The sequence below is a fragment of the Arachis stenosperma genome, chromosome 6, assembly GCF_014773155.1.
Source record: "Arachis stenosperma cultivar V10309 chromosome 6, arast.V10309.gnm1.PFL2, whole genome shotgun sequence".
Classification (NCBI taxonomy): domain Eukaryota; kingdom Viridiplantae; phylum Streptophyta; class Magnoliopsida; order Fabales; family Fabaceae; genus Arachis; species Arachis stenosperma.
The window spans coordinates 94,149,625-94,165,893 of NC_080382.1; the positions used below are offsets into that span (position 1 = coordinate 94,149,625).

The window sequence follows — 16,269 nt, forward strand, 5'->3', positions numbered from 1 at the left end:
TTCTCTTTTTTTTTCGGTTTTCTTCTTTCCTTTTTTTTTTGTATTCACTGCTTTTTCTTGCTTCAAGAATCATTTTTTTATGATTTTTCAGATCCTCAGTAACATGTCTCCTTTTTCATCATTCTTTCAAGAGCCAACCTTCATGAACCACAAATTCAAGATACATATGCACTGTTTAAGCATACATTCAGAGAACAAGAGTCTTGCCACCACATCAAAATAATTAAACTATTATAAAATTCAAAATTCATGCAATTCTTTCCTTTTTTTCTCAATTAAGCACGTTTTTATTCAAGAAAGGTGATGGATTCATAGGACATTCATAACTTTAAGGCATAGACACTAAGACACTAATGATCACAAGACACAAACATGGATAAACATAAGCATAAAATTCGAAAAACAGAAGAATAATGAACAAGGAAATTAAAGAACGGGTCCACCTTAGTGATGGCGGCTCTTTCTTTCTCTTGAAGATCCTATGGAGTGCTTGAGCTCCTCAATGTCTCTTCCTTGTCTTTGTTGCTCCTCCCTCATGATTCTTTGGTCTTCTCTAATTTCATGGAGGGTGATGGAGTGTTCTTGATGCTCCACCCTTAGCTGTCCCATGTTGGAACTCAATTCTCCTAGGGAGGTGTTCAGTTGCTCCCAATAGTTTTGTGGAGGAAGGTGCATCCCTTGAGGTATCTCAGGGATCTCATGATGAGAGGGGTCTCTTGTGTGCTCCATCCTTTTCTTAGTGATGGGCTTGTCCTCATCAATGGGGGTGTCTCCTTCTATGTCAACTCCAACTGAATAACAGAGGTGACAAATGAGATGAGGAAAGGCTAGCCTTGCCAAGGTGGAAGACTTGTCTGCCACTTTATAGAGTTCTTGGGCTATAACCTCATGAACTTCCACTTCTTCTCCAATCATAATGCTATGAATCATGATGGTCCGGTCTAGAGTAACTTCGGACCGGTTGCTAGTGGGAATGATTGAGCGTTGGATGAACTCCAACCATCCTCTAGCCACGGGTTTGAGGTCATGCCTTCTCAATTGAACCGGCTTGCCTCTTGAATCTCTCTTCCATTGGGCGCCCTCTTCACAAATGTCAGTGAGGACTTGGTCCAACCTTTGATCAAAGTTGACCCTTCTAGTGTAAGGATGTTCATCTCCTTGCATCATAGGCAAGTTGAATGCCAACCTTACATTTTCCGGACTAAAATCCAAGTATTTCCCCCGAACCATAGTAAGATAATTCTTTGGATCCGGGTTCATACTTTGATCATGGTTCTTTGTGATCCATGCATTGGCATAGAACTCTTGAACCATCAAGATTCCGACTTGTTGAATGGGGTTGGTAAGTACTTCCCAACCTCTTCTTCGGATCTCATGGCGGATCTCTGGATATTCACCCTTTTTGAGTGAAAAGGGGACCTCGGGGATCACCTTCTTCAAGGCCACAACTTCATAGAAGTGGTCTTGATGCACCCTTGAGATGAATCTATCCATCTCCCATGACTCGGAGGTGGAAGCTTTTGCCTTCCCTTTCCTCTTTTTAGAGGTTTCTCCGGCCTTGGATGCCATAAATGGTTATGGAAAAACAAAAAAGCAACGCTTTTGCCACACCAAACTTAAAAGGTTTGCTCGTCCTCGAGCAAAAGAAGAAAGAAGAGAGTAGAAGAAGAAGAAATGAGGAAGAAGGAAGTGGCTTTGTGTTCGGCCAAAGAGGGGGAGAAGTGGTGTTTAGGTTGTGTAAAAATGAAGGAATGAAGAAGGGTATTTGGGGAAGAGGTATTGAGGTGATTGGTGAATGGGGGAAGAAGAGAGAGAGTGGTGGTGGGGTAGGTGGGGGTCCTGTGGGGTCCACAGATCCTGTGGTGTCAAGGAAAAGTCATCCCTGCACCAAATGTTGCTCAAAATCACGTTTTGAGCCATTTCTGGCGTTAAACGCCGGGCTGGTGCCCATTCCTGGCGTTTAACGCCAGGTTCTTGCCCTTTTCTGGCGTTTAACGCCAGTCTGGTGCCCCTTTCTGGCGTTAAACGCCCAACAGCTAACCTCACTGGCGTTTAAACGCCAGCAACATCTTCCTCCTGGGTGTGCTGTTTTTCTTCCTGTTTTTCATTTTGTTTTTGCTTTTTTCATTGATTTTGTGACTTCTCATGATCATCAACCTACAAAAAAATAAAATAACAAAAGGAAATAGTTAATTATAAAACATTGGGTTGCCTCCCAACAAGCGCTTCTTTAATGTCATTAGCTTGACAGAGGACTCTCATGGAGCCTCACAGATACTTAGAGCCATGTTGGAACCTCCCAACACCAAACTTAGAGTTTGAATGTGGGGGTTCAACACCAAACTTAAAGTTTGGTTGTGGCCTCCCAACACCAAACTTAGAGTTTGACTGTGGGGGCTCTGTTTGGCTCTGTTTTGAGAGAAGCTCTTCATGCTTCTTCTCCATGGTGATAGAGGGATATCCTTGAGCCTTAAACACAAAGGATTCTTCATTCACTTGAATGATCAGTTCGCCTCTATCAACATCAATCACAGCCTTTGCTGTGGCTAGGAAGGGTCTGCCAAGGATGATGGTTTCATCCATGCACTTCCCAGTCTCTAGGACTATGAAATCAGCAGGGATGTAATGGTTTTCAATCTTCACCAAAACATCCTCTACAAGTCCATGAGCTTGTTTTCTTGAGTTGTCTGCCATCTCTAATGAGATTCTTGCAGCTTGCACCTCAAAGATCCCTAGCTTCTCCATTACAGAGAGAGGCATGAGGTTTACACTTGACCCTAAGTCACACAAGGCCTTCTTGAAGGTCATGGTGCCTATGGTACAAGGTATTGAAAACTTCCTAGGATCTTGTCTCTTTTGAGGTAATTTCTGCCTAGACAAGTCATCCAGTTCTTTGGTGAGCAAAGGAGGTTCATCTTCCCAAGTCTCATTTCCAAATAACTTGTCATTTAGCTTCATGATTGCTCCAAGGTATTTAGCAACTTGCTCTTCAGTGACATACTCATCCTCTTCAGAGGAAGAATACTCATCAGAGCTCATGAATGGCAGAAGTAATTCCAATGGAATCTCTTTGGTCTCATTTTGAGCCTCAGATTCCCATGGTTCCTCATTGGGGAACTCAGAGGAGGTTGGTGCACGCCCATTGAGGTCTTCCTCAGTGGCGTCCACCTCCTCTCTTTCCTCTCCATATTCGGCCATGGTTATGGCTTTGCACTCTCCTTTTGGATTTTCTTCTGTATTACTTGGGAGAGTACTAGGAGGGAGTTCAGTAATTTTCTTGCTCAGCTGACCCACTTGTCCTTCCAAATTTTTGATGGAGGACCTTGTTTCATTCATGAAACTTTGAGTGGTTTTGATTAGATCAGAGACCATTGTTGCTAAGTCAGAGGTATTCTGCTTAGAACTCTTTGTCTGTTGCTGAGAAGATGATGGAAAAAGGCTTGCCATTGCTAAACCTGTTTCTTCCACCATTATTGTTATTGAAACCTTGTTGAGGTCTCTCTTGATTCTTCCATGAGAAATTTGGATGATTTCTCCATGAAGAATTATAGGTGTTTCCATAGGGCTCTCCTAGGTAATTCACCTCTTCCATTGAAGGGTTCTCAGGATCATAAGCTTCTTCCTCAGATGAAGCATCCTTAGTACTGCCAGGTGCTTTTTGCATTCCAGACAGACTTTGAGAAATCAAATTGACTTGTTGAGTCAATATCTTATTCTGAGCCAGTATGGCATTCAGAGTATCAATCTCAAGAACTCCTTTCTTCTGACTTGTCCCATTATTCACAGGATTCCTTTCAGAAGTGTACATGAATTGGTTATTTGCAACCATCTCAATTAGTTCCTGAGCCTCTGTAGGCGTCTTCTTCAGATGAAGAGATCCTCCAGCAGAGCTGTCCAAAGACATCTTGGATAGTTCAGAGAGACCATCATAGAAAATACCTATGATGCTCCATTCAGAAAGCATGTCTGAGGGACATTTTCTGATCAATTGTTTGTATCTTTCCCAAGCTTCATAGAGGGATTCTCCATCCTTCTGTCTGAAGGTTTGGACTTCCACTCTAAGCTTACTCCATTTTTGAGGTGGAAAGAACTTTGCCAAGAAGGCATTGACTAGCTTTTCCCAAGAGTCCAGGCTATCTTTAGGTTGTGAGTCCAACCATATTCTAGCTCTGTCTCTTACAGCAAAAGGGAATAGCATCAGTCTGTAGACCTCAGGGTCAACCCCATTAGTCTTGACTGTGTCACAGATTTGCAAGAACTCAGCTAAAAACTGATGAGGATCTTCCATTGGAAGTCCATGGAATTTGCAATTCTGTTGCATTAGAGAAACTAATTGAGGCTTAAGCTCAAAGTTGTTTGCTCCAATGGCAGGGATAGAGATGCTTCTCCCATAGAAGTTGGGAGTAGGTGCAGTAAAGTCACCCAGCACCTTCCTTGTATTGTTGGCATTGTTGTTGTTTTCGGCTGCCATGTGTTCTTCTTCTTTGAAGAATTCGGTCAGGTCCTCTAAAGAGAGTTGTGCTTTGGCTTCTCTTAGCTTTCTCTTCAAGGTTCTTTCAGGTTCAGGGTCCGCTTCAACAAGAATGCCTTTGTCTCTGCTCCTACTCATATGAAAGAGAAGAGAACAAGAAGATGTGGAATCCTCTATGTCACAGTATAGAGATTCTTTGAGGTGTCAGAGGAAAAGAAAAATAGAAGAAAGAAGGTAGAAGAATTCGAACTTGATGAGATAAAGTTCGAATTGTGCATTAAGAAGGAGTAGTACTCCATAAATAGAAGGATGTGAGAAGGAGGGAAGAGAATTTTTGAAAATTAATTAGAAAGATGTCAAAAACATTTTAAAAATTGATTGATAATTTTCGAAAATTGAAAGTGGAAAAGAAATCAAGTGATTTTTGAAAAAGATTTTGAAATTAGAAGTTGAAATGATTTGATTGAAAACTGATTTTGAAAAAGATGTGATTAAAGAGATATGATTGAAAAGATTTGATTTAAAAACAATTTTAAAAGATATGTTTTGAAAACAATTTTTTTTTTAAAAGATTTGATTTTGAAAATCAATGACTTGTCTAACAAGAAAAGATATGATTCAAACATTAAACCTTCCTCAACAGAAAAGGCAACATATTTGAGATGTTCAATCAAATCATTAATTGTTAGTAAGTATCTTTGAAAAAGGAAAGAAATTGATTTTGAAAACATTTGATTGAAAAGATATGATTTGAAAAAGATTTGATTTTGAAAAACTTAGAAAACTTGAAAAAAATTGATTTGAAAACAAAATCTTCCCCCTTTGCCATCCTGGCGTTAAACGCCCAGAATGGCCTCCATTCTGGCGTTTAACGCCCAAAATGCTACCTCTTTGGGCGTTAAACGCTCAACCAGGTACCCTGGCTGGCGTTTAAACGCCAGTCTGTCTTCTTCACTGGGCATTTTTGAATGCTCAGCTTTTTCTGTATAATTCCTCTGCAGCATGTTCTGAATCTTCAATTCTTTGTATTATTGACTTGAAAAGACACAACTTAAAAATATTTTTGGATTTTTAATAATCAAAATGCAACAAGAATGAAATAACAATGCATGCAAGACACCAAACTTAGCAGTTTGTATACTACTGACACTATATGAGACACATAAACACTCAAGCCAAAAGAATTCAAAGATCAGAGTAAGAAATCATCAAGAATTACTTGAAGATCCTTAAGATACATGAATGAATGTATGCAATTGACACCAAACTTAAGATGAGACTAGTGTCTCAACAAGGAACATAACATATTTTTGGTTTTTATGAAATTTTTGAATTTTTTTTGTGTTTTTCGAAAATTAAGTGGAAAAAGATATCAAAATTCTTAATGAGAATTCCAGGAATCAGTGCAATGCTAGTCTAAGACTCCGGTCCAGGAATTAGACATGGCTTCACAGCCAGCCAAGCTTTCAAAGAAAGCTTCGGTCCAAAACACTAGACATGGCCAAAGGCCAGCCAAGCCTTAGCAGATCACTGCTCCAAAAGCAAGATTGATAAAAATCAACAAGCTCTTGTGATGATAAGTTGAAACCTCGGTCCAATGAGATTAGACATGGCTTCCCAGCCAGCCAGATTTCAACAAATCATCATGAAACTCTAGAATTCGTCTTCAAGAATTTCGAAAAAAAAATACCTAATCTAAGCAACAAGATGTACCGTCAGTTGTCCAAACTGAACAATCCCCGGCAACGGCGCCAAAAACTTGGTGCGCGAAATTGTGAACAATACTTTTCACAACTCTCATAATCCCCGGTCATGAACTCCAAAAACTTGGTAGTTCAATTCCATGGCATTACACAACTTTGCACAACTAACCAGCAAGTGCACTGGGTCGTCCAAGTAATACCTTACGTGAGTAAGGGTCGATCCCACGGAGATTGTTAGTATGAAGCAAGCTATGGTCATCTTGCAAATCTTAGTCAGGCAAACTCAAATGTATATGGTGATGAACGAAAATAACATAAAAGATAAAGATAGAGATACTTATGTAATTCATTGGTAGGAACTTCAGATAAGCGCATGAAGATGCCTTCCCTTCCGTCTCTCTGCTTTCCTACTGTCTTCATCCAATCCTTCTTACTCCTTTCCATGGCAAGCTCGTGTAGGGTTTCACCGTTGTCAATGGCTACCTCCCATCCTCTCAGTGAAAGCGATTGCATATGCTCTGTCACAGCATAGCGGAATTCAGCTGTCGGTTCTCGGTCAGGCCGGAATAATATCCATCGATACTTTTGCGTCTGTCACTAACGCCCCGCCTGCTAGGAGTTTGAAGCACGTCACAGTCATTCAGTCATTGAATCCTACTCAGAATACCACAGACAAGGTTAGACCTTCCGGATTCTCTTGAATGCTGCCATCAGTTCTCGCCTATACCACGAAGACTCTGATCTCACGGAATGGTTGGCTCGTTTGTCAGGCGAGCACTCGGTTGTCAGGCGATCAACCATGCATCGTGCAATCAGGAATCCAAGAGATATTCACTAGAGCCTTGGTTGCTTGTAGAACAAGAGTGGTTGTCAGTCACCTTGTTCATAAGTGAGAATGATGATGAGTGTCACGGATCATCACATTCATCAAGTTGAAGAACAAGCAGAATTGAATGGAAGAACAATAGTAATTGCATTAATACTCGAGGTACAGCAGAGCTCCACACCTTAATCTATGGTGTGTAGAAACTCCACCGTTGAAAATACATAAGCATAAGGTCTAGGCATGGCCGAATGGCCAGCCTCCCAATGATCTAAGATAGCATAAAACGAAGATAGCTACCAAAGTCCTCTAATACAATAGTAAAAGGTCCTATATATAGAAAACTAGTAGCCTAGGATGTACAGAGATGAGTAAATGACATAAAAATCCACTTCCGGGCCCACTTGGTGTGTGCTTGGGCTGAGCAATGAAGCATTTTCGTGTAGAGACTCTTCTTGGAGTTAAACGCCAGCTTTTATGCCAGTTTGGGCGTTTAACTCCCATTTTGGTGCCAGTTCCAGCGTTTAACGCTGGGATTTCTTGAGGTGACTTTAAACGCCGGTTTGGGCCATCAAATCTTGGGCAAAGTATGGACTATCATATATTGCTGGAAAGCCCAGGATGTCTACTTTCCAACACCGTTGGGAGCGCGCCAATTGGGCTTCTGTAGCTCCAGAAAATCCACTTCGAGTGCAGGGAGGTCAGAATCCAACAGCATCTGCAGTCCTTTTCAGTCTCTGAATCAGATTTTTGCTCAGAACCTTCAATTTCAGCCAGAAAATACCTGAAATCACAGAAAAACACAGAAACTCATAGTAAAGTCCAGAAAAGTGAATTTTAACTAAAAACTAATAAAAACATACTAAAAACTCAACTAAAACTACCAAAAACATACTAAAAACAATGCCAAAAAGTGTATAAATTATCCGCTCATCAGCTAGTAATGTGGTTGTAAAATAGAAGGGATTTAAAGGCTCAAGGGGGCTAACAAGGGTGATGTAAAAGGTAGGCTAATTTGGGAATGGTGAGCTAGAATCAAACAATGGCCTCAATCACTTTCTTGGTATGTATCTATATTCTATAATTGGACATATAGATTAAAACAAAGTAAAGAACACCAGAATAAATAAGAAAGGCGGAACACACAGGAATGAAATATTATGGTTTAAATGTAACCATACAATTAAGCTCAAAACTCACAAGTTGTGTTTTCTCTAACTCAAAAATCATATATCACTTAAGTATGTCATGCAAGTAGAAATTAAGAGTTCCCATTATTCTCAATGTAAAATATATTGGATGGCTTTAAAGTTTTAGTGTTCCTCCTTGATGAAATGTTGTTAACTAACCAACATGTAATGCTATATATATAAGGTGTGGATTATTTTTATTCTGTTAAAGTCTCTAGCTTACTTCCTTTTTCTTTTCAATCTAAGCTAAACTATCATATGCTAAAAGGGTAAACTATACTAATTAATCCACTTAATAAATAACTAGTAAACTAAGGTGCAAATCAAGCTAAAATATCCAAGATGTATACATATAGCTCAAAGTGCATAATGCAAAAAGTACAATAAAAAAGCAAAAAGAGAAAAATGTGCAAAAATACAGAAAATGGACAAAATAAGAAGAGAGTTTGTAGTGGTTCACCAAAATAAATAGATGCCAGAGATGGCAGCCTCCTCACACTTAAATAATAGCATCATCCTCGATGTTCACTCAAGCATGGTGTGACGAAGTGTCATCTCCGGAAGGATGGGCTGCTGGTGTCTCGATGGTAGGCTGAGGGTCTGCAGTCGCTGAGAGGATAGGAGGAGTGGTCTGAGGCAGAGGGGGCTCTGTCCGTAAAGGAACCTCTGGATCTGTAGTCTGTAGCTGGTGGTGCTCCTCATGATGTGGTGCAGTGTGGCCGGGACTTCTCTGCTCAGCCTGGGTAGGTGGCTCCTCCTTGTGATCGCTCACCTCCTCCTCAGATGTGTCGGAAGGCGTGTCGGGCTCGGAGAGAATGTCACCACCAGAGCAGATCATCAGCTTGAGGTGCTCATAGCGTCGCTTGTGGCGACGCTCAGAGTAAATGGCATGATGATTGGTTCCTAAGTAACAAGAATTTCACAAATTTAAGCAACAGTTAACTCATATTCAAGCAGGGATAACAGGGTATTGATGATGATTCATATATATATATATATATATATATATATAGATAGATAGAGTAAAAAGCATAATTTAATCATCAATAATGCGATTTATTAACCAGGAAATCAAAAGGGATAAAAATGCTGGCCCATGCATCCAAGAATGGGTATGGTTGAATAATTGGAAAATTGAGAAATGCCAAAACCAAGTCTTGAATGTAAAAAGGAAACAGTTTTGCAGAAAATTGGGCAGCATTCCGGCTAAAATCGGATGTTCCCGGAAAACAAATAGCAAGAATAAGTTCATATGAATTGAAATAAGGCTGCACAAATAGCAAGAATAAGAAAGAGCCGCAAGTAACAGTTAAGAGCAACATATGAACAGGATCAATATCATAACCAGAATAAATTGCAGAATAGATAAACAGATAACAGGAACGGTGCAATTATCATACCTAAATCCACTATCCAGATCCTAGCAACCTAACCACCTAGAATCTACTACAACATGCATATCTAACTAGCCTAATGATGAACATAAACAGAAAAATATGCAATTAACTAGGAATTGAAAGAAGAATGGTGTTCGGTGGAACCTGGTAGGCGTGGAAAAGAAAGTAGGGCAGAGAGATGGCTGGGGATGGTGGTGGTGGCTGACGCGGTGGTTGAGGGCGGCGTGGTGGGCGTGGTGGTCGCGGAGGGGGGTTAAGATTGGTGGAGGGGAGAAGAAGAAAGAGAGGGAAAAGAGAGAAGGGGGGTTGCGGTGGGGTCTGGGTGTCGTCGAAGGTGCGGCGGCGAAGGGTAGAGAGAGAGGGGGTGGTCGCAGGGAAGAGGAAGAAGAAAGGGGTTGGGGGCGCGCGATGGGTAGGGTTCGCGTCACAGGGGGTTAAAAGTTTGCAATCCACGCGATCGCGTGGGGCATGCGGTCGCGTGGCTGGTGTGGAATGGGGTTGACGCGGATGTGTGGTTGACGCAATCGCGTGGGTTGGGTGTAAGATAGGTGACACGAACGCGTGAAGCACGCGTCCGCGTCGCTGGAATTTGTGCTAAGCGCACGATTCCAGCGTCGTTTTAGCGCAACTCTCTGTTTGATATAGGGGGTCATAATATCCGCTCGACGTAATCGCGTCGCTCACGCTTTCACGTGGGATGAGTGTTGTGTAAGTGACGCGTTCGCGTCAGAGATACGCACGCGTGGGTGTTTTGTGCTAAACGCACACTAACCGCACGATTCCAGCCCAACTTTCTGGGCGTTGGGTCTTTACGCTGATATCCAGATCACGCGTTCGCGTGAGTGACGCGGACGCGTGGGAGGTATTTTCCGCAAATGACGCGATCGTGTGGGGCACGCGGTCGCATAGAACAATTTTGAGCCAAAGGCATACTTCCAGCCTTGCTTCAGCATAACTCTCTGTTCACTTTCCTTTTCTTTTACTGCACGTGTGACGCGGATGCGTCAGCGACGCTGTCGCGTCATGTGCTCTCTCTTCTCTTTTTTTTATGCAGTATGCAAAATGCAAAATGCAGTGAATGTCATGCAAAAACTTCAGGTTCAAACAAAATTCAAAAACAGAGCAAAACAGAGGGGGAACGATCATACCATGGTGGGTTGTCTCCCACCTAGCAATTTTAGTTAAAGCCCTTAAGTTGGACATTTGATGAGCTTCCTGCTATGGTGACTTGTGCTTGAATTCGTCCAGAAATCTCCACCAGTGTTTGGAGTGCCAGCATCCTCCGGGGTCCCAAACAAGGTACGCAAAGCCCTTAGGTGAGTTTCAACAGGCTTTAAGGCTCCCGGGATGTTGAATGTCAGAACAGGCTCCAGGATCCCAAACTTTTCTTCTACACCCGTCTTTGTCTTGATCTTCATTTTTCCAGCCGGGTGGTGAGTAGTCTGAATCCTCACTGCAGTGACCAAACAGCTTCTGAGATCCTTTCAATCGAGCTTGACACCAATCCTTGCGCCTCAAATTGAAGTGTAAAACCTTAGTGAATCTTGCATACCAGCTCTGAGTGCGAGTCATTTTCCGTTTGCTTTTAAAGCCGCAAAGAGCTCTAAGCTGGCCATCTATCTCAAGCAAACCATATTCAAGTGGAAAAGTAAAGATGAAAGTCAAGGATTTTACCTACTTGAAGTTCGTATTGGGTGGTAATGGCCGTGGGATAGGTGTTTCCGGTGATTCTGCAAACTCTACTTCCTTGTGGTCTTCTGTGAATTCCTCCACTTCCTTGTGGTCTTGATCAAGGTCACCGATATCTTCTTTATCACTCGAGTTATAATTGGGAGGTTGAGAGAAGTCGACCTCTGCATCATCTTCGTATTCACTTGGGGAAGATTCTTCTGTCTCAAAGAATTCACTTGCGGATGCAAGAGCATTACTAGGAGAACTTGAGTGGTGACTATCATCATCAAGAAAACTTGAGTCTTGGGTCATTCCGTCCAGTTCCTCATAAGATACCTGCCTTGGGGATTGTGCACTATCCTCCTTAGCATTAACTGTAACGTCCTTGATGGAATTCTTCACAACTCTGGCTTCCTGCGGAGGTTCAGCATCTCCTAAATCTTCAACCAACTCTTTTTCTTCTACAATGACAGCATCCTCTACTTGTTCCAGTACGAAGTTATGTTCAATGCTGTCCACTGGAGCTTCTTGTGTCTTCTTCACAATACATTCTTTATTAGATTCTCCGCATGAAGCCACGGGAGTCTGTTGAGTGTCCGAACGTCTGGAAGATAATTGATTTATCGCTTGCTCCCATTGATGAAGGGTTGCATTGAACTGGTTTACTGATTCTTCGAAGCGAACCTGTGATTCTTGGCTTGATGGATATGGACATGGTGTGTAGGAGAGTCATAGTCTTTGGGAGTAATTGGATTGGCGTTGGGGCGGATAAGGATCATATGGTGGCGAATGGTGAAAAGAAGCTTGTGAGTATGGTGGGTTGAGGTTGTGTTGAAAGGATGGTCTCTGAGCATAGGGTGGGGCTTGATGGTAGCTACAAGGCGGTCCACCATATCTATCAGCTTGGTATGCATTGTAGAATGGTCTGTGTCCATGATATCTAGGAGGGTGTTGTTGCCTACCAAACTCAAAGCGAGAGGGGTGAGAGTTCATAATAGCTATCAGAATTAAGAGGGAAGAGAGAAAACAAATAAACAAGTAAAAGAATATATATATATATATATATATATATATATATATATATGAAAAATATTTACAATAACTAATAATAAGGCACACGTTTGCCATTCCCCGGCAACGGTGCCATTTTGACGTCAAGATTTTTGCTAGTAAAGAATTTTATAAAAATATAGTAGCGTTGTAAGCATAGATTCTAAACCAACAGAAAATCCCTTCGTACAAACACTTGGTTGTCACAAGTAACAAACCCCTGATAAAATTGATAACCGAAGTATTTAAACCTCGGGTCGTCTTCTCAAGGAATTGCAGGGAGGTGTTCTTATTATTGGTTATGCAGAGGTATATTTTGGGGTTTTAAAAAGGTTTTAAGCAAGAGAAATAGATTGCAAGAATTAATCAATTAATATCTAATAGAAACTCTTGGCAATGTATGAAAACTGGAAGTCCTATCTAGTTGTCCTTATCAATTGTGATGAGAATTAGATTTTTCTCCCACTTAGTTAACCTTCACTAAAGCAAAGGAAAGTCAAGTGGACTAATTAGTTTGATCCTCAAGTCCTAGTCAATCCCTGTGGGAAGACTAGTTTTAGAGCGATCTAGATTAATTAGAATCTGCCAATTTCAACCACTGCTGAGTTCGACAACTCAAGAGTTACCAATTAATCAACCAAAGCCAAAAGGGAATAAAATCTACTTGAATGAAAATAATTTGGATAGAGCCCAAGCATCAATAACATATAAGTCTGAAATACCTCAATTGCATTAATAAAATAAAATCAATCCAAAAATGAAGAGTCATAAGCCAAATAAGCAACATCAATAATCAACAATTTAAGAGAAGTCGAAATAAAAAGATATTGAACTTGATATAAGATGAGATAAAAATATCCCTAAGTTCTAAAAATCCTAATCCTAATCCTAAGAGAGAGGAGAGAACCCCTCTCACTAAAAACTACATCTAAATCCTAAAATTGTGTATTTTTCTCCCCCCCCCCATGAATGGGTGGATCCTTCCATTTATAATCCTTCAATCTGTGTCCTCTGGGTTTGTATCTGGGCCAAAAAGGCCCAGAAATCGCTGAGGACAACTTCTGCAAATTCTGCAGGTCGTGCACGTCACGCGTTCGCGTGGGTCACGTGGTCGCGTCATCTGGAGTGTTGCCCTTCCACGCGGTTGCGTCAGTCATGCGCCCGCGTCAGTTGTATTTCGCGAATCACGCGTTTGCCTCATCCATGTGCTCGCGTCAATCCCTTTTTGTGCGAACCACGCGTCCGTGTCGTCCATGCGGACGCGTCACTGCTAGTTTCTTCAAAAACTCCATTTTATGCTTTCCTTCCATTTTTGTATGTCTCATTTCCATCCTTTAAATCATTCCTGCCTTAGAAGATCTGAAAATACTTAACACAAAAATCATGGCATCGAATGGTAATACAAGATAATTAAAATTAATATTTTTTAAAGCCTAAAAAACATGTTTTTCACATACATCACATAATAAGAAGAGAAAGTAAAACCATGCAATTTCACATGCATAAGTGGGTGAAGGATTGAATAAATCACTTAGATTCAACACAAAATATGTCATAAAATATGGGTTTATCAATGTCTTTCTTGTTTCTGGATACTTTTTGCTTTTTATTACTTGAGTTATGAATCTTTGCTTGGATATTTTCTATTATGTGAAGGCATTGAGATGAAAAAGTGAGTTTGAACATTGGAAAAATCTTAATTGTTTTACAAAAAAATTAGAAATAATCACACAACTCAAACAAGCAAAACTTTACAGAAGTGAATTGATTATATCATCATAAATTTTACTATCCTATTGACACTTTATAGACATCAAGAACTTAAACATCTTATGTAGTTTATTACAATACTTAGCAGTCCCATTGTTCAACAATTTATGTCACTTCATGACTAACAACATAGTGTACTCTAACTTTTCTTCTTCCAACTTCATCACAAGCCTCTTTTTATATTTAAGGAATAACTCATTGATGAGCGGATAATTTGTACGCTTTTTGGCATTGTTTTTAGTATGTTTTTAGTATATTTGGTTTAGTTTTTAGTATATTTTTATTAGTTTTTAGTTAAAATTCACTTTTTTGGACTTTACAATGAGTTTGTGTGTTTTTCTGTGATTTCAGGTATTTTCTGGCTGAAATTGAGGGACCTGAGCAAAAATCTGATTCAGAGACTGAAAAGGACTGCAGATGCTGTTGGATTCTGACCTCCCTGCACTCGAAGTGGATTTTCTGGAGCTACAGAAGCCCAATTGGCGCGCTCTCAACGGCGTTGAAAAGTAGACATCCTGGGCTTTCCAGTAATATATGATAGTTCATACTTTGCCCAAGATTTGATGGCCCAAACCGGCGTTCAAAGTCACCCACAGAAATTCCAGCGTTAAACGCCGGAACTGGCACCTAAATGGGAGTTAAACGCCCAAACTGGCATAAAAGCTGGCGTTTAACTCCAAGAAGAGTCTCTACACGAAATTGCTTCATTGCTCAGCCCAAGCACACACCAAGTGGGCCCGGAAGTGGATTTTTATGTCATTTACTCATCTCTGTACACCCTAGGCTACTAGTTTTCTATAAGTAGGACCTTTTACTATTGTATAGAGATATATCGGGGTAGCTATCTTCATTTTATGCTATCTTAGATCATTGGGAGGCTGGCCATTCGGCCATGCCTAGACCTTGTTCTTATGTATTTTCAACGGTGGAGTTTCTACACACCATAGATTAAGGTGTGGAGCTCTGCTGTACCTCGAGTATTAATGCAATTACTATTGTTCTTCTATTCAATTCCGCTTGTTCTTTGTCCAAGATATCACTTGTTCTTCAACTTGATGAATGTGATGATCCGTGACACTCATCATCATTCTCACCTATGAACGTGTGACTGACAACTACCTCCGTTCTACCTTAGATTGGGTGAATATCTCTTGGATTCCTGATACACGATGCATGGTTGATCGCCTGACAACCGAGTGCTCGCCTGACAAACGAGCCAGCCATTCCGTGAGATCAGAGTCTTCGTGGTATAGGCAAGAACTGATGGCGGCATTCAAGAGAATCCGGAAGGTCTAACCTTGTCTGTGGTATTCTGAGTAGGATTCAATGATTGAATGACTGTGACGTGCTTCAAACTCCTGAAGGCGGGGCGTTAGTGACAGACGCAAAAGAATCACTGGATTCTATTCCGGCCTGATTGAGAACCGACAGATGGATAGCCGTGCCGTGACAGGGTGCGTTGAACATTTCCACTGAGAGGATGGGAGGTAGCCACTGACAACGGTGAAACCCTTGCATAAGCTTGCCATGGAAAGGAGTAAGAAGGATTGGATGAAGACAGTAGGAAAGCAGAGAGACGGAAGGGAAGGCATCTTCATACGCTTATCTGAAGTTCCTACCAATGAATTACATAAGTACCTCTATCTGTATCTTTATGTTTCATTCGTATATCACTATATCCATTTGAGTCTGCCTGACTAAGATTTACAAGGTGACCATAGCTTGCTTCATACCAACAATCTCCGTGGGATCGACCCTTACTCGCGTAAGGTTTATTACTTGGACGACCCAGTGCACTTGCTGGTTAGTTGTGCAAAGTTGTGTTTATGCCATGGTATTGAGCACCAAGTTTTTGGGGCCATTACTAGGGATTATTTGAGTTGTGAAAAGTAGTGATCACAATTTCGCATACCAAGTTTTTGGCGCCGTTGCCGGGGATTGTTTCGTGTATGGACAACTGACGGTTCATCTTGTTGCTTAGATTAGGCATTTTTCTTCAGAGTTCTTAAGAAGGAATTCTAGTGTTTCATGATGATCTGTTGAAGTCTGGCTGGCTGAGAAGCCATGTCTAATCTTATTGGACTGAGGTTTCAGCTGATCATCACAAGTGCTTGTTGATCTCTATCAATCTTGCTATTGAAGCAATGATCTGCTAAGGCTTGGCTGGCCATTGGCCATGTCTAGTGTTTTGGAC

At 41.1% G+C, this 16,269-nt stretch overlaps 1 non-coding gene across 1 annotated transcript; it reads left to right on the forward strand.

Annotated features, from left to right (window-relative positions):
• Positions 1-3,958: 3,958 nt before the first annotated feature.
• Positions 3,959-4,066, forward strand: LOC130937897 (small nucleolar RNA R71). Its single transcript, XR_009069089.1, has one exon. It is a non-coding gene; the product is annotated as a small nucleolar RNA R71 (small nucleolar RNA).
• The last annotated feature ends 12,203 nt before the right edge of the window (positions 4,067-16,269 follow it).